General features: G+C 36.6%; 1 long non-coding RNA gene across 1 annotated transcript; it reads left to right on the top strand.

Annotated features, from left to right (window-relative positions):
* Nucleotides 1-839: 839 nt before the first annotated feature.
* Nucleotides 840-22,838, top strand: LOC118163088. The gene is made up of 4 exons (XR_004748841.1): nt 840-988; nt 11,858-11,861; nt 13,760-13,767; nt 22,828-22,838. It is a non-coding gene; the product is annotated as an uncharacterized LOC118163088 (long non-coding RNA).
* Nucleotides 22,839-23,065: the final 227 nt, after the last annotated feature.

Genomic DNA, 23,065 nt, shown 5'->3' with positions numbered 1-23,065 from the left:
GGCAGAGCAGTATGATGACACAAGCAGAATGAAAGGACTCTTACTGAATAAATGGACTATTCTAAAGATGACCAGGGATGTCCTTGAGGACAAAGGAGGATGAACGTGTCACAGAAGAGTAACATTTTAAACTCTGAAGTTCTTCTTTCTTCAAAAACAGTCAGGAGAAAGACTCCCTTTTAGTTTAATTAGGTTTGAACTAAACCCTGATAGCCATTTTAACAAGCAAATGGCAGCATAAACATTTTGTAGTAGAGGTTGATCTGTACTTAGGATTTGTCACCCCAGCCCTGCTGAATTCTGTTAAGTTTATGCTGTTGGTTCCAAAGTATCCATAAACTTCAGCCATGTTGACGTCTAAAGAATAAAATTGAACATTGTCAGGGTGCTGATAGTCTAAATGATTAAATTCTCATGGCAGTCACTGTTATTCTTTTTGCCTGGATCAGCTGTTACTAACCCAAATATTTCCCATGTAGATTTTGGGCATAAGGCCAGCCCTGGAAGTGTTATCAGCTGGCAGTTGTACACTGTTCTGGGTACTAGAATATCATTATGTAGCATGATCATGACCAGAATGTGTCAGGCCCAGCCTGAGAAAATGGAACCTGGCAATATTTATTTTCCTCATATAGATTAGCTGTTGAGTTGAAGAATGTACTTTGTACTTCATCTGGCTCATTTTAATGAAATAGTCTGAGAGGGGTAGGATAGAATCATAGAATCATAGAATCATGGAATATCCTGAGCTGGAAGAGACCCATAAGGATCATCAAGTCCAACTCCTGGCACTGCAGAGGTCTACCCCCAATTTTAGACCATGTGACTAAGTGCACAGTCCAATTCCTTCTTAAATTCAGACAGGCTTGGTGCAGTGACTACTTCACTGGGGAGCCTGTTCCAGTGTGTGACCACCCTCTTGGTGAAGAACCTCTTCCTGACGTCCAGCCTAAACTTCCCCTGCCTAAGTTTAACACCATTCCTGCAGGTGTTAAGCTGAGCCAGGAGAATAGGTCACCTGCCTCTCCACTCCCCCTTGCGAGGAAGTTGTAGACTGTGATGAGGTCCCCCCTCAGCCTCCTCTTCTCCAGGCTGAACAGGCCCAGTGAAGAATGTAAGAATCAACCCTTCCAATTTTTACTTATTATCACTCAAATTGAGATATCTGTAATAACTATGTTAATATAGACAAGTGTAGCATACAAAAGGTCTATATGATTTCACTGAAAATTTATATTAAAAAAAATCTAAGCTTTATTTATATATTTATTTGTTTATTTTGCAATGAAATTCCTATGTTTAGAGACTTTGAAATCTGAGAGGAGCTCTATTCAGAACAATGGTACTTGATTCCAGAGTGATGAACTCAGAAAAATTAATTCGGCAATGAAAGCAATGTGCTGTCAAAGTGCCATTCACTAAGGGGTATTCTGGCTAGGGAGAGGGATACTAGTTACATGACATTGTACATACACTTTCATATTTAAAATAACTTCAGACATATTTACAATCAGGAGCACAGTGAATGCTGCTTCTTGGTAATAGTTTTTCTGGCTTTCATCATTTTGGATATTGTGTTTTCAGACTTGTGCTGATGAGTGCTATAAGAAACTCTTGATATTTATGAGCAGTAGTGAGTTCTTGATGCCTGTAAAATAGCAATTAAAAGTCCAAAATGATATACATCCTCATCAGTGCACCCGCCTTAATTAGTAGATAACAATGGAGGTAAATTGTCTGGACTGTCATGGCGTGAATTCCATTCCTTTCAAATTATATTAAATTAAATGACAATTTTAAGGATGCAGATGGTTAATGAACAAATCTCTTTGAATTAAAATTTTAGCAAAAGCTTTGTGAACACATAAAAATGATTTGCTGATAGGTATCTTCCTGCTCCAATACCTTTACAGTCCAGCTGAATCTAAATAAAGAAACATGTCAGTAGAATGACCTCTATCTTATGCTAATGACAGAAAGCAGCAGGAATTACAGAATAATGTGGATTTTAGAGAAGACACTGGAGTTAGAGATCTGGAGATCATAGAGAAACCACAAAAATACTTGAAGGTATAACAGATTAGTGCAAAAATTGAAGATCATGCATGCAGGAATCTCAGAAGGGAGATCATGGAGACCTAAAAGTCCTAGGTTCTCTCATATTATTTTGCCTGGGAAAAAAATAAAAATAAATAAATAATAATAATAATAATAATAAAAAGACTCAGGTTGATGCTGAAAGAATCATCTTAGGCAATCCTCCAAGCAATCCTCCATTTGGTGCTCAGTGATGGGTTGGCCAAGGAATTCCTGGGAAATCACAGCTAAGTGGGGAAGTGTAGTTTGGATTGTTCATCCTTGAGTCATGGATCCTCTGTGCTCAAGTGATTTGCATGTCTAGCATGTCAGATACATGAATTATGTAAAGATTTAAAGGTAAAATGCTACATTTATTAAAGCTGCAAATGGATGGATGTTAGAATAACATTATAAAAGGAAAACACATTTTTAAGGTTACACTTAACAGTATGAATCCTCACTAGCAGATATACTTTCTCAGTAGTCTCTGAGGCTGGTTAACAAGGTTAATCATGTCCAGGGCATGTTTTCAATAATTCTAAAACTTCATCTTTCTTGCTTCTATTTTGACAAATACTAGAATTCTTCACTATGAGGATGGTAACCGGAATAGGTTATCTAGAGAAGTTTTTGCCCCATCCCTGGAAGTGTTGAAGATCAGGTTGGATGGGGCTTTAAGCAACCTGGTCTGGTGGGAGGTGTGCCTGCCCATGGCAGGGGAGTTGGAACTAGGGGATCTTTAAGGCCCCTTCCAAACCAAACCATTCTGTGATTTTATGAATTGTCTTCAGTGTCCTGATTTTTATACTACAGCCTAGTTATCATTTTCTCACCTCCTGCCTTGCTTACAAGTTTCTTCAGTATAGTGGCATGTTTTTATAAGTGCAATACCATGAGAAGCATCAATTGTACAAGCTCCTTTCAATTTATATTTAGTTTGCTATGTGCTTTGCAGAGAAGTTATATGTGGCACAGCATAAGATTGATCTGAGAAAGGACATGACCTTTCCTTTCCCCCAGCTACTCCACATATTTTGTTAGATTTACAGAAATCATGCAGAGCCTTGTCACGGGGACTAACCAGGGATGTCCACTAGAAATCTACTTGTAGACAGCTTCCAGACCTGGGAAGGAATAAAACCTTAATGTGTTATTTAATTAGAGAAAAACTGTAAGCCACCTTTCTGGTGCATCAAAATGCAATCCTAGGATTCAGTAGAAGATACATTCCTGGTAACACTAATGTCACACTAATTGACAGCTATTCATAGATGGATATTTGCAGCAATGTTAATGGGTAAAGCAAAAGTGATGCTGCTATACAAGACAGAAGGCAGTAATTAGGATCATAAAGAAAATTAACTTCAGTAGGACTGAGAAGAATTTCTAAAAAGAGATGGGGAACACAGAACGCATAATTTATTTCTTGATCAAAGGCAGCGGTGGCCTGGCTTATTTAACTGAGCTTAATATTCCTCAAACTCTGATAATGAAATATTTCAAAAAAGGGGTCACAGAACATTAGAAGTAGTCAGCAGCAGCAGCTCAGTAATTATTGGCTGAAAATACTTTTGCTATGTTAAGAACTGATCATTTAATTGCTGGCAGCACCAAATATACATTGCACACTGAGAAATATGGTTATGAAACAGTCTTGAAATAGAGAAGAGAGAACAAAAGAAAAATAACCCCAGGTGTCCATCATCAAGACATTTGTAAATACTTTGTCTGCATCATGTGAGAGTCATGTGACAAGGAGACTGTTCTGATGACCCAGGAGGTCTCACTCTAATATGTCAATAACAAGCCATTTGGCTTCTCCTTCAGTGCATAGCATAGCTCTGGCATAGCTACTTTTTTCTTTATTTATTTGTAATTTTAGCTGTTTATTTTGAATTTTTCTTGGTTATGACCCAGCTTTCACTTGTTATCATGTAAAAGGTCCTTTTGATGTGTTTGTCCTTTGATCTATGCCCCATCTTCTGACTAGGATGAACTCCCAATATAAAATCTGTCTTTAATGTTTACCACTCCCATAAGTCCTACAAACAATTCTTGACAACTAGCATCTTGTGCCTCTCCTTTCTTACTTTATAATGGTCTTACTACAGATGTTACCTTAGTCTGTTGTTTCTCTGGAGCTCTGGCCCCCTTTAATCTGTGTTTAGGTATCAGTAGGGCAAAGTACAATGTAAATCTTAACAACTCGGGTTGTTGCTACAGTACTCAGAAATAATAGCTTCAGCAAATATCACTGCACATTTGCAAAGCTAAGCATATAAGTGTTAAGAAATGCCAGAATTGGTATATCTCTACATCCTTAATTAGACATAATACATTTGTCACATGTATGATCACATACATTTTTTTAATTATTATTATTATTTAGTTTTACATACTCATCTATATTTTTCAGTGAAAATTATGCAGTCCTGCTGTGACTGCCTCAGAGCTGTGCTGCTAAAGAATATTCTTACCTCAGGTTCTCTGCCTTCTTGCAGATTTGAAAGCAAGTTTGGAATTCGAAGATTTGTAAGTAGTAAAAAGCTGGATACAGAGGTGTACCTTTGCTAAAAGATAGGAGGAAGTGAGAAATAGGGAATCCAACACTCTTGATTTATCAAGCAATTCAAGCAGGAGAAAATCCTATGTTTCCTTGCAATTTTACTAGAGATCCTTGTTTCAAATATTGTAGCTCGGCTGGCAGAAGCAGCAGAATGAGCCTCCACTCAGGCTCATTACATGTGCAGAGAAAAAATGTAGCAGCCTGGGCTAAGTGCTAGAGTTTGGGATCAAGAATGAGTGCTAGCACATGCTGCCTCTGTGTTGGGACATATAATAATACTCTCAGACTTTGGCCATACATAACAATTTGGGAGGTGTTTCTAAACTCTTGAGTTGGGGGGATGGGGTGGAACAGAGTTCCTTGGGTTCCCCAGGAAACGGGTGGTGCAGACCGAGCTGTAGCATGCTCTGGCAGGACCCCAGTGTGCACCATTGTGAAACAAGCAGGTAATTGCAGCTGTAGTCTCAGTCACCCACCCAAGATACACCGATAGTAGCAGAACAAATAAATATATGAAGATATTTTAAGCCCTAGCTTGAGATTCTTACTGCTAAACAGTTTTAGAAAAGATTGCATGTGTCTATCACCTTTTCACAATAAAGGAATGCTTTAAATGAATATTTTGTTCATGGAAACTACACTGCATATGCTGTCTACATAATCAGAAACTATGGGATAGTTTATGCATCCTCCATAGTACTTATCCTTGTCAAGAAAACATTGGTATAATCTGTGTCATCTCAAATTAGCTTTGGGGGTCTGTGTTTATGAGCAGTAGGATTATCACATTTTACATGCAGATTATTGTATAGTATTCTTAAGCAGGAATTACTCCCTTTCAGTCATGGAAATAATTCAACTGCATGATCAACTGCATTGGCAAAACTGCAAGATAGATGCCTGTCACATCTCTCCAGAATTTCAATGGCAAAAAATAAGTGTAACTGGTGAGGTGAAAAAAAAATAAATAATAATAATAATCCACTTCCTTGGTACCTGGGAGAAATCTAGTGTGATCAATACCATCAACAAAATTATGCTGGTTTTAAGCCACTGGAAGCAGAGGACAATCAAGCACAGAGGCTGTATTGCAGGTGGAGAAAATGCAACAAGACAACACCATATATCCTTTTTTTCAATATTCTTCACTTGCTGAAATTGAAACTGAAGCTATTATATATATATGTGTGCATATACATATATATAAGAGATTAATACAAATAGACCCTTACTCTACTGCATTCCTATGTTTTATGACCATTACATATTTTTTAATGAAGAATGATTTCATACTGCTCTGTTGTGGGAATGTGCAATGCCTTCATCTTCTGCTTAGAATATTCTTTCTGATGCTCAAGGATCAAGCATTTAATGAGCCTTTCAATATTATCTATTCACTATAAGTGTTAGAGTAAAAGCTTCATGGAAAAGAGTCTATTTGATCTAATATATATATATTTTATATGCTATTATGAATTCCATATTATGCCTTTTGATGTCAATTCCCATATGTGGTCCTTATGGAGCACTTTATAATTATTTCATTATGGTGCTAAATCATTCCCAATCAACAAATAGGATTATGATTTTAAAAATATGATTTGGACATTTCAGAGTGCATGGAAGAAAAACACAAAAACCAAAAATTTGATGCACAATGAATTTGAAAGTTTTTCAAAAATGACATTACTAACATTAAATAAAAGAGAGGGAAAAATGTAGATTCTGAACCACTTGGAAACTTCATGCAAATCAGTTATGATCAAGTGCCTTACTAGTGCAGAACTGAAAGTATCTAGCTTTGTACAGTAATCTTAAACTAATCCAAACTGGTAGAAATAATCCATTCAAAAATGATTTGAAAATTACAGTTACAGTACTCTAGCTATTTTTTTCTTCCATTTCATTGAAAAAAAACAAAAAACAAACAAACAAACAAAAAAAAACAAACAAACAAAAAAACACATAAAATTAAAATTATTATTTTAACATATATATGGTTATTTACACCCACATTCAAAGATTATATCTTTTAGGGATCAGTTCTGCTCCTAGTGCAGGTCACTTTATACTTGTTGTTTGAAAGATATAATTAAGCATTTGTCTATAAAATGTTCATTTTCTTTATCTAAGAAGTAGTCCGATTCCTTGACCAATCATATTTTAATCTTTCAGCCTATCCCAGTCATTTGGTGAGAACAATAACTTTATATCTCTGAATGATAACAGGTAACACAAGATTTCCTCCTTCCTTCCTTCCCACCTTCCTGCTTTCCTGCCTTCCTTCCATAAAGGTATAATGTTGCATATAGGTCTAACACTTGGAATATAGATATAAACATGAGAAATGTTACAGATTTGACAGTCTCCTTAAGTTTCCTGTACTTGGATAAATAACTGAATAAATGCTTCATGCTTTCATGTCAGCTAGGTCTTGAAAGCATACAATCTGTTTCAAACCCTAGGCTTTGTACAGATCCCTTTGGCTAATTGTCTTAGGCTTTGAAACTCTGAATTTAAATTGCCTCAACTCCTGAAACTAGCACTCTGGCTGGCTGACTCTTCCTTGATGCCTGTGAGATCAGAATTTCATCTCTAGGAACAGTTTGCATTTCTGTCTAGACCTTTGAGGCCATGAGATATGCTTCAAAGGGGACATATTTTTTTTTCAACAAGATTTTTTAGGATTTTATTTTGAATAAATTTTAGAACCATAGCCATTTTTAGTGGCTAGATACAGAAGAGTCACAGATCTCATGATCACCTTTTCTCTTGTGAGTAATTAGGCCCAACCTACCTGTCAATGTGAACAAGTGTCTCTGACTCTTTATTTTGCATCTTCTTTCTGATCACATGACTGGTTTTTGCAATAAAAACGTGCAGCTATCTGAGTATATAATAAGCATTTGGCAATTGTGTTTGTGACCCACTGATCACCTTCACATCTTAGAGGGTCACACTAAGACAAACTGTGAAGACAAACTTTACCTAGATTTGCTATTCTCTTTGGAAGCTAGGCTTCTGAGCAGCCTAAAAAAGTCCCTGCATCGCGCTACCTAGTTCCTGTGGTAGTGCAGTTAGAGTGGCCTGAGATACCTCTGCCCTGAAATGTTGCTTTTATAAGTGAGAGAACTTCCTGGCATTAGAATAAGGTTGTTTCCTGTTATTTACAGCCCTAGAAAATCACACTAAGAAATCAAAGCTGGTGTTTGACTACATGTAGTTCACCTATCTGCATTTCACATACTTAATAGTAGTTCTTAAACTATCTGGGGAAAGACCCTTTTTAATCCAATTCTATATGGATATGGTCCTCCCTGGACTAATAGATCTGTCAGTAAGTGTTGAAGTTCTCTCTACTGACATCTTAATTAGGATGCAGCATCTTAGGAGGAGCTAGAAATGACTTGACAAGCTTGTTTTATGGTTGCTCTGATCAGGCTTGTAAGACTTCAGACTTGAGGCTACAAATTGCTAAATTTGACATGCATGTATCTTGTCTCTTACCTCGACACTATTTTATCTGGGTGTGTCCAGTATTATTACGCATTTATGGAGACAGGAAACTTTTGTATGTCATCAGAAGAAAAGTTTTTCTTGGAGGAAGAAAACTGATTTTCACTTTAAAGTAAAATGAATGTTTTCATCCATGCTGGAACCTGTGACAGCAGTGATAGCAAATAAGGTTGTCTTCAGGATCTAGATTAAGTGTGACCTAAGTTCCCCAGTGTCCAAGCTAATGCCTTTTATTTGTCAGAAATGTAAGCTCTTCAATTCACCTAATTCTACATAATTGAGCAAAATGATATTGAAATAATTCTAAAAAGTTTTTCTCATGTGCATCACCTGGTTGCACTCTCCCCCACCCCACTCCATTCCCCCCCCCCCCAAAAAAAAAAAGAAAAAAAAAAAAGAGACAGGGACATTTTAATTACACAACATATAACTCCATAACAAATGAGACTATGCAGAAGTGGTTGCAAAGCTGTTGAAATTATATTCAGTACATGATTCCAGCCTGGAAAAAAAAGATATTAATGCTTGATAGTTTCTTTCAAATCTAGTAAGTGGAACAATTGGAGTTCTGAACGATGGGTGGATTCTTCTATTAATCATAAAAGACTTCCCAGAACTTACTTGTTTAGTTTAAAGTCGTTAGTTTTAGCTTGCTGTAAAAAGACAAAGTAGTTGATTTATAATTTCTTTTGTAGTACAGTGGCTTTAGAATGGGGACAACTTGGTCTGGATTTTTTTTTTCTAACTCTAATTATCCTTGACAGTAAATGCATGTTAATTTTCTTTGATACAAACCAATAACTAAAATTTTCATTTATTGATGGTTTCACTTAAGAAATACCATACGATTTTATGGCAAAATTAAGGTAAACATTTGTTGATTTTTAAGTGTGAAAACAAGCGATCAGAGATGCAAGTGGTGCTTCTTATTCAACTAATATATCTGAGTTTAAAAGGTTAATATGTTGATTTTACATTTGCTTTATGTGTGAAAGAAGAATATATTAAAAAATGTTTCAAAGTTTTTCCAATGATATTTTAAATTACTCTAGAGCCCTTAAGCTGATTAGACTCCTATTTTTGGAGTAAATTTATTTGAGAACTTTACAAAACCTACAAAAGTAAAAATGTTTTAAAATTATTATTCCTCTTTATAAAGAACATGACAGTTTTTCCTCTTAATTAGTAGGGTTTTAAAATCAAAATAATTAATAAATATCACAAATTATACTGTGTAATTTGCTTTTAGTTTTCAAAAGCTACTTAAGCTTCAAAATCAAATCAGATAATTTTTCTAGTTCCCCTAAGAATGGTACCTGTGCTCTTCACAGAGAGTTGTGAATTTTCTTTCTTGCTTTGCTGCTTTTTCTATCCTGCTCTCACAAAAGTGAGTATCAGAAATACATTCAATGACTGTATGTTAATATCTGTAGAGGACTGAATAACCAAGTCTCTTCTTTAGTCAACAAGAGTTTTAACCTGAATGCAAACATAACATCCATGAAAACTTGGTGTGGATTTGAGATATTCACTGGGCATTGGCATGTTTGTGTATATGAACACAGCTGAATAGAAGTTGTGCTTGCCAAACATAAGGGAGGTTTCCAACATTTTGCTGCACACCTTTGAGTATTTATGTCTCTATGTAGCCACAACATGCTTTTCTTATCACTTACCCACAAGCTGTGTGAACCACTACACAGTTTCTTTTGGTACTTAACCCACTGGTGACTGACTGTTTGAAGTGAAACACAGAAACTGTGCAAATTCTGGCAGTTTTGCTACTCAACGTCTGGGATTCTTAAAACATGTGGCAGTATAGCAGAAAAAATAACAATAATAATAATAAAATCTAATATTTGAGAGGTAAGAGAGGTAGACAAGGGCAAAGAAGATGTGACACAACAATTCTGGACTAGAAAAAAGTGAAAGAACAGTATATGGACAAAAAGCACAGAGAATGAAGTGTGACTCGATACTAATTCCTTCTGATCTGAATTACAACTACAATATAACACTGTGTATTAAAATTGTCAGACCCTGAAATTTACCTGAAAGGGACAATCATTTGCTATATTCAGTCATTTTATAAGAGACTGAGGCAGGCAGTGTGCTAGTATAAAAGGAACATTTACATGCAAGGAAGCAAGCTAACCAACATAAAGCTGACAGCTGTGATTGCATATACCAGAAGAAACAAGACAAAGCAGAAGAGGTAATGGGGATGATGGGACAGGTTTAAATCTCTTTGGAAAATAAATAAATAAATAAATAAATAAAGCTTATATCACGGATAAAGAAGAGCCATAAAACCTGTAAGATTAATAGTTTACAGTTTGCATGGTAAACAATCAAACAGGCCCACTTAAGCCCAGTTTTAAGAACATTGTCTTCCTAACAATTTTCATATAACACAAACTTAAGTTTTACATTTAGTTTCTGAGACTGAATTAGGAACGTTCATTAGTTTTTGTACCACATGAATCTTTCACCAAGCATTCTGAAGATGTGATATGAAAAGACATGAAAAAAGATATGAAAAAGATATGAAAAACTGCTGTTGTAGAGATTACCCCATTTAGTGCAGTCAACTTCTACAGAAACAGTTCATTGACCTACTACTGTAATATAAACCAGAGGTTATAAATTCTAATACTTCAGTTTGCAGACAAGAAGAAGCATTGTAATTTTATCTCTTACACTTTCATATACAGTCTGAAAGAACAATTACCTTGTTCTGTCAACCATGAGCAAAAGAGTCTGGTGCCACCCAATGCACATTTGCTGGGCTATAAAACACACACACTGCAACATCCTGCTTATTGTTATTACAATTCAGTAACAGACTATATTGGGTAAAGAAGAAAAGTTCTAACAGGTTCCTTGAAGTTTAACTAAAACAGTCCTAATATGCCATTAGACTCATAACGGTATCTTCAATAGATCTAGTCTGCCATGTGTTCCACCTCAACTACATGTGTGGAGTTCATTATAGGGTTGGAGCTTACATCTGTTGCCTCATAACAGATCAATTATTGATTCATCCATGGTGAAATGCACTTTAGCTCTCTTGTCTCCTCAGTCAATATGAAGAGACACAGACACTTCCAGAGGGCAATTTATTCCATCTTAAGAAAGTTCTCTAAAATAAGCAGGATTTCATTGTCTACATGAAGAGTTTAAATGTTAAATACACCCTTAATATTTGCAAAAGCTTGTAGAGTGATCCCTGATATTTATCTTATTTTACACAACCTGAAAAGAAAGAAAGAAAGAAAGAAAGAAAGAAAGAAAGAAAGAAAGAAAGAGAAAATGTGAACAAGAAAGTAGACATTAAATACCATGAGTAATTCCTATATAATTGTTATGAAATGCTTATAGCTTCACTACTAAAATTATTGTGAACAAACACCACAGTAAGGTTCCTTTCCATAAATGCACTTTTAAATTAACCTGTAATTATTGTTTAAAATATAGAATGTCTGTTTTCCTCAAGATATTTAATTTACTACCATAGTGTTTTTAATATTGGTAACTTGTGCTCAATTTCAGTTCACAATTTAATTCCATGTCTTAGGTATTTTTGCATAAAGGTCAACCACAGTATATCTACTTACCTACTCTACTATGAATTCAGTCAGACAGTTGACAGCACAAGTTTCCATACAGGATGCCAGTATCCAAATCTACCTCCAGTCCTGTAATAGCAAAAACATTTCTCTCAGCCTGTATCACCATTAACATCCTTTCCTTGTTGTTTTTGCTTCTGTTTTTTGTATTATATTAAATAAAATGATTTTGTGGTGTAGTAGGTGACTAACCCAAAGCATTTATTTAAAACATTCACTGCTGTACTGTGAATACCTGTGGTTTTGATTCCGAACTCCCTGAAAAGACTTTTTCCCTGCAACAGTCCTAGATGGCAGGTACTCAAAGTCCTGTAACTCAGTCTTCATAATGAATGAATAAATAAATAAATAAATATCAATTTGAAGTAATCTGAGCTGCTGCTTCTCATTTGCTCTTATAAGGAGACCATTGTAAAAAAGCAAATTTGCCACAAACCACTCAAATGTAAGGCTCGTGTGTTTTTGGAAAGCTGGGAACACCTTGAGAGCAGTGGTACAAGCTTCAGAAATTTGGGAATAACAACAGAACACTATTATGAGTTATGCATACTAATAAATGTTGCACACTGAGAAGTAATAATTTGCCTCTCCCTAACTTTCATGTTCCCCTCTCACCCATTCTTCTCATCATCTCAACCAACTGTTCATTCAGGTACATAACAGAGCTGAAAAGGATGAAGGAACTGAAGGAGAAAGAAAGAGAAAACATGAGGGGCATGAGAGAACATGAGAAAACATGATGGTGGATATAGGAATTATGGAGAGAACAAAGGTCTAGGGAAGAGCTGAACAGTACATGCCTGAACCATGGATGGTGCAGAACTGCATAGATGCCATCCCACTCCAGACCTCTGCTCACCGTAACCTGGGGCAATCCTGTGCCTACAAGGTAAGGAGAGGGCCATGGGATCAATGGATTCCAAACACCAATATTTATTGCCCATTACTGATTTGTAGACATTGTAAAGACAGCACAATAACAATAAAAATGTAACTTAATTTGGAGTATACCTTGTAGGAATCTTATCCATTGGGTACTTGAAATCTCCAGAAACTTAAATTAAGGTTTTCAGAAGGAAATGTGTTTAAAACAAAACACAAAAACAACAACAGCAAAAACAACAACAACAACAACACATAGATGAATCTATAAGAAACACCTTTGTAGCTTTGTGCCACTCTGTCCACTTTTTTCCATCACAGCTTTTTGGACAGAAAGAAATCAAACAGAACTCCTCTCAGCCTCATTCCCCTATCACATGTATCATTCTGTCACCATAAACTACTGAGTAACCCGGGTCATTTCAAATATGATGGTTTCACTAAGTTCTGAGCTTGTTTATTCTACAGAGTGCTCTGGGCACGCAGCTGAAGTTCCCCTGTGGACTATGGAGACACCCCTGGTGGAGCAGGCTGTCCCCCTGCAGCCCATGGGTCCCATATGGAGCAGATCTCCATGCTGCAGCCTGTGGAGGAGCCCCCAGCAGAGCAGGTGGATGTGGCCTGGAGGAGGCTGCGGCCCATGGAGAGCCCCCGCAGGAGCAGGTCCCGGGCTGGAGCTGCAGCCCGTGGAGAGGAGCCCACGCAGGAGCACAGGCTCTGGGGGGAGCTGCCACCCATGGGGTACCCATGCTGAAGCAGTTTGGACCATGTGAGCAGATAGACCATGTAGGAGCAGTTCTTGAAGAACTGTAGGCTATGAGAAGACCCATGTTGCATTAATTCATCCCATTGGAGGTATCCCATGCTGGAGCAGGGGAACAGTATCACGAGGAAGGAGTGGCAAATATGAAGCATTATGGACTGACTCCAACTTCCATTCCCCATTTCCCCGCACTACTCAGGGTGATGAGGTAGAAGATCTGGGAGTTAAGTTGAGCCTGGAAAGAAGGGAGGTAGAAGAGGATGTGTTATTTGTTGTTTTTTCATAGAATCACAGAATATCCAGAGTTGGAAGGAACCCACACAGATCACTGAGTGCAACTCTTGGCTCCACATAGGACTACCTAAAAATTAAACCATAAGTCTGAGCATGTAGTTTAAACAGTTCTTGGACTCCAGCAGTCTTGGTGGTATGACCATTTCCTCCTCTACAAACACGATTGCTATAGAACCAGTGCCAGAAATGTATGTAGAAGGTATAAAAAACTGGTGAATTTTCATGACTTTCTCAATTCCACCAGTTAGACAGCTGATGAAGTACTGTTATTGCTGCACTGAAAATTTAGTTGAAACATGAAGAACTTCACATGTTCTGGTGTGGAAAAGAAAGGAAACTCAGGAAAAGTGAAGGGCTACCTAAAAACAGGATATATCACTGTTGCAAAAGAGGACTTGCTAGATGTATTTAAATCCTTTCCTACACAGTATTTTATTTTCTAGCATTTTTCTTTTCTATACTTCACTCGTTTTCACACATTTTCCTGCCATATCTTTTAATGCACTTTTATTTTCTGTCCATTTTTGTAAGTAGACATCATGACTGAGCGAGCGATCTGCTGAAAATGTTTCAGATCCATTCAAGTTCAGAGCAAATCAGAGCAAGTTCAGAGCAAAGATCTCAACTAGAATAGTTTAAGATTAAGATTGCTTAGTCCTGCCTCAGCTTTGAATTCAGCTGAGGGAAAGAAAACAAAGTTTTATAACCTATTCTGCTCACTTGAAGTAACAATGCCAGGTTAAAAATAAGAACATATTTATTAAAAATTCTATAAACTTTTTTTTTTTTTTTTTTCACCTGGACATTCTGTGTTACTGTTTTGTTAAGTATAATCATAAAAAATTAATATTTATATCAGAGTATGACCCTTCTCTATAATTTTCTTTATAGTGGCATACTACAGTGCTATATGATCCAGTGTTCTATATATATGCAAACAGCAGTCTGTGTTCATTATCTTAGGTTTGGAAGCTTTTTCAAAAGAAGAAAAAAAAAAAAAAAGTTGAATATGCAAAATTTCACATTTTCCTGTATCACATTATTTCCCATAAATACATTCCATCTCTTGTTAAAGACCACACATGAAAAATGTCATAGTCAATACTTTTGTTTCTCAAAACTGAGATACAGAAGGTTTAGGGTTTTAAAAATCAAATGTGAAAGCAGATTATAGTTATAACTATGGAATTGCTACCGCAGCATCATAAAACAGTATAAAGACTGTGAAACTTTCAGCACTTGAAAAGAAAGCCTTATTTAAAAAATATTTCCATATGTTAATCAGATGTTCATGCTACTTTACACATTTTGATGTTAAATCCACCCAGAGACAGATATTATTATATTCAACCACCATTAAGTGGCATCAACTTTCTGGAAAAAAACTGAAAGGATACAAATGTGCCTTCATTGTGTATGTGCTAAATGAAGCTTAGCTTTGTTAAACAGCCTTGGAACAGTCACAATGCTAAGTGAGAGACACAAAGAAAGATTCATATGAGCAAAAGTAAATGGAACAGAGCTAAACTTAGTTCATCAACCTTCTGATTTTTTCCAAATCTTGCAGAATGCCATCTAGTAGACGCTCAGGAAAATAGCTAAGGAAGATTAACTAATTGATTAAGAGAATGTCAGTGAGGGAGAAGGACAAGAAGAATATAAAATAAAATAAAATAAAATAAAATAAAATAAAATAAAATAAAATAAAATAAAATAAAATAAAATAGAACAGTAAAATAATTTCTCGTGGTTTATTACACTTTAAACTTTGTATTCCTTCATATGTATCTTTCTGGAAGTCTATGTCTATGCATTTTAGAATTTTCACAGCATGGCGAAAATCAGACACCACACAGCCAAACAGCAACATCTATAAAATGACTGAGACTCCCATGTATCATGGATTAGTTAAGCTCATTTGGTCAGGCACTTTTTTTTGTACATAATGCAATTCATTCTAGTTAATGACCCTACTTCTGAACCTCTTTTTTTTATATATGTATGAAGATTTTTATACTAGAATTCTGTGTTGAAGCTGCCCACCAGTTTAAGCTTATCCTTTTTGTAGCTCATACCTGGTTGGTACTTTAATTCAAAATTCAATTTTCCATAGGCATGTAGTCGAGGCCTACAGATAGACAATTTGTAACTGTAAAACATCACTTCAAGCAGAATAAGATATTCACAGATGTGTGAGGAAGGAAAACAAAAAGGCATCAAACTCAAACCAAACAAGAGAATGAAATACTTGCCACTTTACCTCATCATCCTTCCCTGACTAGTTTTGAGCAATACATGGGTTAGGATTTTTTCAGTGTCCATTTTCTGGGCTCAGTTCCTCCACAACTTGAAGTCTCTCTCTCATGTTGGTTTCTTCTCCAGTTTTGTTTTGCTCTAAAGCTGGTGGAGTCTCTTTGATTTATATTTATAACTGCTTTTCTTCTTCTTTGTGACTCCAAAGACCTTTTATGTGTGCCTAACTTGGTCAATATGTCTTTAAAATGTTTCACTTGCCTCGAAGAAGAAAGTAATTAGGACAACCCCATCCCTCCTGAAGACAACTTACTGAAATATCAGCTTCTTGAGGTACTCCTTTGCTTGACATGGGCCCAGTGTACAGATATCTACTACTATTTGTTAACCTTGAATATACACTCATGGAAGGCACTCTTCGCTCATTGTTGTAACACAAGGAGTTTAGGAAAAATGTACAGCAGTTACTGTAGTAAACACTAAGGATTCACTAAGGTCTCAACTACAATTCATAAGTTGTACATTCATGGATTACCCAGGCTGAATCAGCATGGGCCATAAATATGAACTGTAGTCATTGTATATTCTTTTGTTCATTGTTTGAATGAGGAAAATTATAACATTGTTCCATGGTCTTTCTGATTCAATATTACATACTTAAAAATTGATTCCAGGAAGTAGTTTCTCCAGGTTTTCCTCATAGGCATCAGAAATGAATCATGCCATAGAGGCAAACTTGATGAAGGAGAGGGAGATAATACTGTATGAGGGTACTGCTTCATTTGGAAGTGAGTATCATGGAGAAATTGAAAACTGGACATCTTTAAGGTAGTGGAATTAGCTTGGTTAAGAATAAAATGAATTAATATCAAAAAGATCATGCAAGATCTTTCCAGTTACTGCTAGGAATTACCTGATTTTAGGAAAGTGTTGTATGCTATCTTGGACCTACTGGGAGGTGCTGTAGGCAAGTTCATGGGACAGTTTTAGCTTAACTGGCTTGCTGGGAATTTCACCTCTCTAAAGTCTGGCTGGAATGGCTCTTTGTGGCTATGAGGTGATATCAGTGTGAAATTAGCTGTGAAATGAAAAAGACCAATAAACGAGCCTTAACAGGCAGCTTGCCTAGTCTAAAGCAAGAGGTAGTGATTAAAAAAGTTGCTATGAACAGCAAGAATACCACACCCCAAATTATTTGTTTACACTTTGAACCAGAGCATTACTGAACAAATGCATGACTTATGTTGTAGCTTCATGTTGTCTCTAGGAAACCTTTCATAATGTTAATGGATAGAGCTGTCACCTTTCAAGACAAAATGATTTCCTGACTTTAGCAGGAAGGCTATGGCTATTCAATTCAGTTTGTGTTCAGATTTTTAGAACAATTTAAGCATCTTGTTCCAAAAACAGTTTTACTGGACAGTAACATAATTAGAAAGTGAGAAAATGCTTCTGGAGCTGATGTCTGAATATGCACTGTAATACTGTTAAAAACAGAAAGAAATATAGGTGCCAAAACCTAATATGTCAGGGATGAGCCAGGATGATCTGTGTTAAGTATAGGCAAGTTTTTTTTTGCTTATGAAGTGTGAGCTATAAATTCTAGTTCTGAGTGCAGGTATATTTATCATAAGCAATAAAACCAACACTTTGAATGAATCCTGGCCATTATAAATTCAATTTATAAAATGGACAAAAAGAGAAAGATTTACCCCATAACCATCCCCATCCCCAACATACATCATCAATTATATATGTGCTGAATGGAGCGATAAAACTCATTGCCATTAAAGATCCAGTGGAACATATACATCACCTTGTCCCACAAATCAATATAAGCCATGTATTTTTCTCATTGATGAAACCCCAAAGGTCCTAATTTAAAGCCAACTAATTGAGCCCTCATTTATAAGTTAGCACTTAATATTGAAGATAATTTAATATTATTCACTTGAAGTGGATCAGAGAAATAAAATGAAGAAGCAGAGGGAAAAGGGTTAGGGGAAATGCCATTCACTGGACTGAGCCTTGATGGTGAAAGGAATAGGGTGATAAGTGCAGTAGCTGAAGTGACAGCTAAATGATATTGATGTATAATGTAAATTGAAATCCCTCCCTCTAACACATTTTAATATTGTGTTCAATTTTACAAATAAAACAGGATTGTGAAGTTAGAGACTCCCTTTCAGATCAGATACACCGATAAGCAAAGTTAACACCAAACTGAGCAAGTCGACAGCTACCATTCTGGTTGCTGAAACTTTTGTGAGGTATGTCACACACACAAAAAGATAACAAGTATAAGTTGATTGTCACAATAAATGTTCTGAGTTCTGAGGAAAGGTGAGTACAATTTTTTTAAAATATGTATTTGTGGTCTGATAATCAGCTATATCACTACTGTTTTATCTGTAATAATTCAGAATATTTTCTGAAATAGAATAAGCATTTAAATAAATCTGTGTCAGTAGTGGATTATAACATAGTGGCTGAATTCAAGGAGATCATCCTGCTGAATACAACTCCATGCAATGAGTCCCACCATGGACTTAAAAGGCATCTCTGATGCAACCTCTTCTAAGACTTCTTTGTATCTGCAGCCTTCTCTTATAGAATTTATATTTTATCTTCCTTTTAAAAAAATAAAAATAATAAAAAAATAAATTTCTTTTGGCTTTGGTTTCTTATCCTTTGGGATTCTGTCCCTCCTTCAGCAAATAAAATCTAAGGTCACTCAGTATTCTTCCCTAAAGTCAGCAACAGATGAAGGCAGCTGCAGATAAAATGACTTGCTGAAACATCAGCTGTAGCCAGCAGTTCCAGCTTGTTGGAACGCCACCATCTATATGCTTGAGAGACTTTTTGGAGCTATATAGCACTATAGATGACTGCTAGGGGAGTCATAACATAAGACATGCAGATGTTCCTGCTCGCTCCACCCAGTCTAAGTTTACTTAATACACAGCATTTTCTTAACTTCTTAAGGAAACAAGAAATTATAATAAGCACTAAAATTTCATGTACCACTGGTTCATGGCATGTACTTCTCCATTAGACCAAAGAATCTTGATGCCAGAAGAGCAAAAGAACCACTCAGGTCCTACTTCAATGCATCATCAAAGAGAAGGAATAAACCTGTGACTTTCTGTCCCCTAGAAAAGGTTTTATATTACAGAAGAGTTAAAAAAAACAAACAACAAAACAAAACAAAACATGAACAATGATCACAAGTAAGAAAATGTTCACTGATGTTGTACCAGACCTGAAAGGCCTATGGAAAATTCCACTGAATTACAGAAACTTCACCACCACCACCACCACGCATAGTGATGGTAGATTTAAAATATTAAAATAGGAATGCTGGAGCCCTCACTCCCTCTCTCTTGATGTCTCACTCTGAATGCTTATATTCTCTGAGCTGCAGCATGGGAAGAACAGATAGGAGCCAAACAAGAAAAATATGGAAAAAATTATCTCCTGTGTGCTTTATATACAGGATGTACTGTTTGAATGCACAATACAGGAAATCCCATATTATAAGGGAGGTCTGGAAAGCCTGCATCTGTGTGGTTTGCCTTTTTGCAGTTCCCTAAATTAGATGATGAACAAAACTCTAGACCAGCAGTTCCCAGCTTCAGCAAAAGTGGGTGGAATGTAAAGCTGTTCAGCACTGCCAGACTCCTAGACCTGACATTACACACTGGTCTTCAGGAGGGGTGTAAATAGTATATTGTAGCATCAAAGTAGCATGATGTCCCAGACATCTCTCTTTAACATTGTTAAATCTCTCGGTAGAGGCACACCAGCAGAGTCTCAGAAATACACAAGCAAAACACAAAGGATCTGAGACATTCATGATAGTCCTAATTTCAGCACAAGACTGAACCCCACACCTCTGGGCATTAACATACATCCACTTCCTTTGTTAACATTTTCTGCTTCAGATGGCAATTAGTACTGGGGGCTAGATGCAAAAAAATTGCAAGCATCTGAAAAACAAGAAATATAGTACCAACGATAACTGCATCTTGAATTTATTTAATCAAGCGTTATCTCATCCACCCTAAATTCAATGGATATCATGCTGTGACCTTAAAGAATATGAGAAGCCCAGAGTGACCGACACCACTGCAGCAGCCTGAGAGGACTCGGTGACTGGAACTCCTTCTCTCCAGTGCCTCAGCCACGGTCCCTGAAAGCTGTGCAGGAGACAGTCTCAGGAGCTCTATAGCTGTGGCTGCCTTTCTAAAAGGGCCGATGGGGATTTCTTCTCCTCCTCTCTTTTTCACACAAAAGATGAGCAGCAATTAGGAAGATGAAGTGCAATATACTCCTGTCATGCAGGCAAGAAAAACCACATCTCCCAGGAAACGCTTTAACCACAAGACTAAAAACAATCAGGCTATAAACAATGCAGGGGGGTGGAGTGGGAGGGCAAACTTCCCCACTTTGAAGATAAGCCATTGTTCAGGCATCAGTTCTGTATTCATCATGCTAGAGAGAGAGAGGGTGGCAGGGAGCAGGACTGGGTGCCAGTGGTCAGCAGAAGCTGCTGTCAGTTAAGGAGCTTACCTGGGGACAGCCCAGATCTCATGCTTCGTAGAGGGAACTGTGAATGCCAGGTTAGAGCCAGAGTAGTTTTACATGACAAAAAGAGACAGATAGTCCAGATATCTTATAGAAGAACTCTGCTTGATCCTTCCTGAAAGAGGTTATAAATACTTATGCTTAGGACAAGAGGTCAGCAGAGTTTATTAAGTGTCTACAAGTACTGCTTTACAGCATGGAGGCACAAAAAAGGGCAAGGTCCTAGACAAACATGGCTAGCCTTAGACAACTACGTTATACACTAGCAGCACACAGGATTCTTCTTTGTACCAGGGCTACCTCCTACATTAAATTTACTCTGATGTTTACTGTGTTCATAAGGTCAAGTGTCCATAAGCGGACGTATTATAAAATGCTGAATACCTTACAACTAACAACTTAGCTCTCTAACCCACTCTCCTCCATATCGCAACATTACTGAAATTCACTCAGATATTTTTTAGCTGTTGTGTAATTATAACATTATCTGGTATGAAGAATGTGGGAACATTAGCAGCCAAGACTTCTGGTCTGAAAGTATTAAATTGCCTGCATTCTTCTGCTTGTGCCTTCTCCCTCAAAAAAAAAAAGACTAGAAAAGACTAGAGAAGTCTGAACTAGCCATTAAGTTGTACACAATAGCAAAATGAAATAAAATACAGCAATAGCAAGCTTCCAGGGTGGTTTATTGTAATTAGAACAAATGATATTTTAAATTGTTGATACACATATTGTCTTTACACAACACAGGCAGTAAATGAATAGTTCAGAAGTGTACAATATTGGGAAAATTTATCTGAGCACAAGAGCGTGGATGTAAATGCGTAGAGTACAGTTGACAGTCTTTCTAGCATCAGTGCCAGCACATGAGGCTGAGTCGTGTTCCCTCAGGACGTATGGAATCCAGATGTGCAACAGAAGTCTTGTGATAACCTTCTATCTCTGCCTTTCAAATTGTGAAAAGTTTATTTTGAAAAAGTAGCAAATGTTATGGCAAACAGACTGATTTCTCTTTCAGGAACAGCTAATACAGGTGTCTCTGTCAACTGTCTTGTCCCTTTCCACCCAAAAAATACATCTTACCATTTCTAGCATAGGAATGTTTTCATGTTTTCTGTTTTCAATCAGTTTTTCCATTTCATTATTTCCTTGCTATTTTCCCCCCACTACTGTCATCTACAATGGTTTCTTCTCTCTCTGGCCTTTCCAATCTGACCCTTCATTCCAGCCCAGGTGGAATAAAAATATTTCTTAGGCAAAGTCAGTTTTTTCACACAGACATCAAGGTTCATCACATCTATTTTCAAGCACTATGAAAATGTCTCTCAGGTAAAGACTTAGCCTTCAGTTCAGTCAACAGCTTGACAGACCTGAATGTAACTTACTGCTCTGTTCACATTTTGGTAACAGTGTACCAAAACCTAAAAGACTTGAGTTTCTTTTCTTGAGTTCAGCATGAAGTTGACCTCAGTCACTAATAGGAACCAGACCACCTTCCCTTTCACCATTCTCTTATTGGGTTACTCTTTTTCAGTATGTTCTCCATAAAACTCTGGAAAGACTATCCATAAAATCCATCTAGTATGTAATGTCTAGTCCATAGATGCAGGTTACTGGAGTACTGGGTGGCTTTGCAGGCTCTTATCTGACAAAACTCACATTATTTTGCAAGACTCATTCAGCTCAAATAAACTTTCCGTGGTAGGTGTTTTTTTTTTTTTTTTTTTTTTTTTTTTTTTCTTGTGGTTTAGAATGAAAGACATTCAGTCCCATCTGGCTATGGTCATTCTTTTCATCTTCTTATCTGGATATTTTTTACAGTCCAGGACAACATGGTAGTTACATTTTACATTTTAATACTACAAATGCACAAGCGCCTGAGGCGCTTGCAACTTTCTTTCCTTCCATGAACATATGTACCTGCATACTCAGTAATGACAGTGTGTTTCCACAGCCAGAATGCAAACACATTCCAAAAAGTATAAGTGAAAACACTGAGAAAAGCTGTAATTTATGTAAATGAAATTTTAAATGTAATTTTCCTTTTCCCTGCTGATTAGTGTTTTTCTCTTGAAGCCTGTTAGCTTGGGACTTATATTCTGCTGTCAACATTTTGGGCTCTAAAAGCAGCTGAATAGTTTTAGAGCTTCAGTCAAAGAAAAAAAAAAAAAAAAAAAAAAAAAGAAAGAAAGAAAAATCCCAAATGTTAACCCTATGCTTATTAAAACAATAAAGGCAATGATAATGCTGAAATAAAGTGTTTACAGATTGTTTTCTGTATTACATTACTAGTGTTAAACATAAGTCTTTAATGCAGAAATGCCACATTAATGGGGCATCAGGAACCACTGAAGGATCAAAATGATGCACGCAATACTAACATGGTCAAATCTTCCTTTTGAAAAGCAGTCAGTTTTCCCCAAGAGCTTAAATCATTAAACCCTTCCCTTAACTAGCCATAATATGCTCAATAATGAGTATATGCAATGAGCCACT

Source organism: Oxyura jamaicensis, chromosome 2 (genome assembly GCF_011077185.1).
Source record: "Oxyura jamaicensis isolate SHBP4307 breed ruddy duck chromosome 2, BPBGC_Ojam_1.0, whole genome shotgun sequence".
Classification (NCBI taxonomy): Eukaryota; Metazoa; Chordata; class Aves; order Anseriformes; family Anatidae; genus Oxyura; species Oxyura jamaicensis.
The sequence above is the reverse complement of the archived record's forward strand: the minus strand, read 5'-3'. Positions and strand labels throughout refer to the sequence as shown.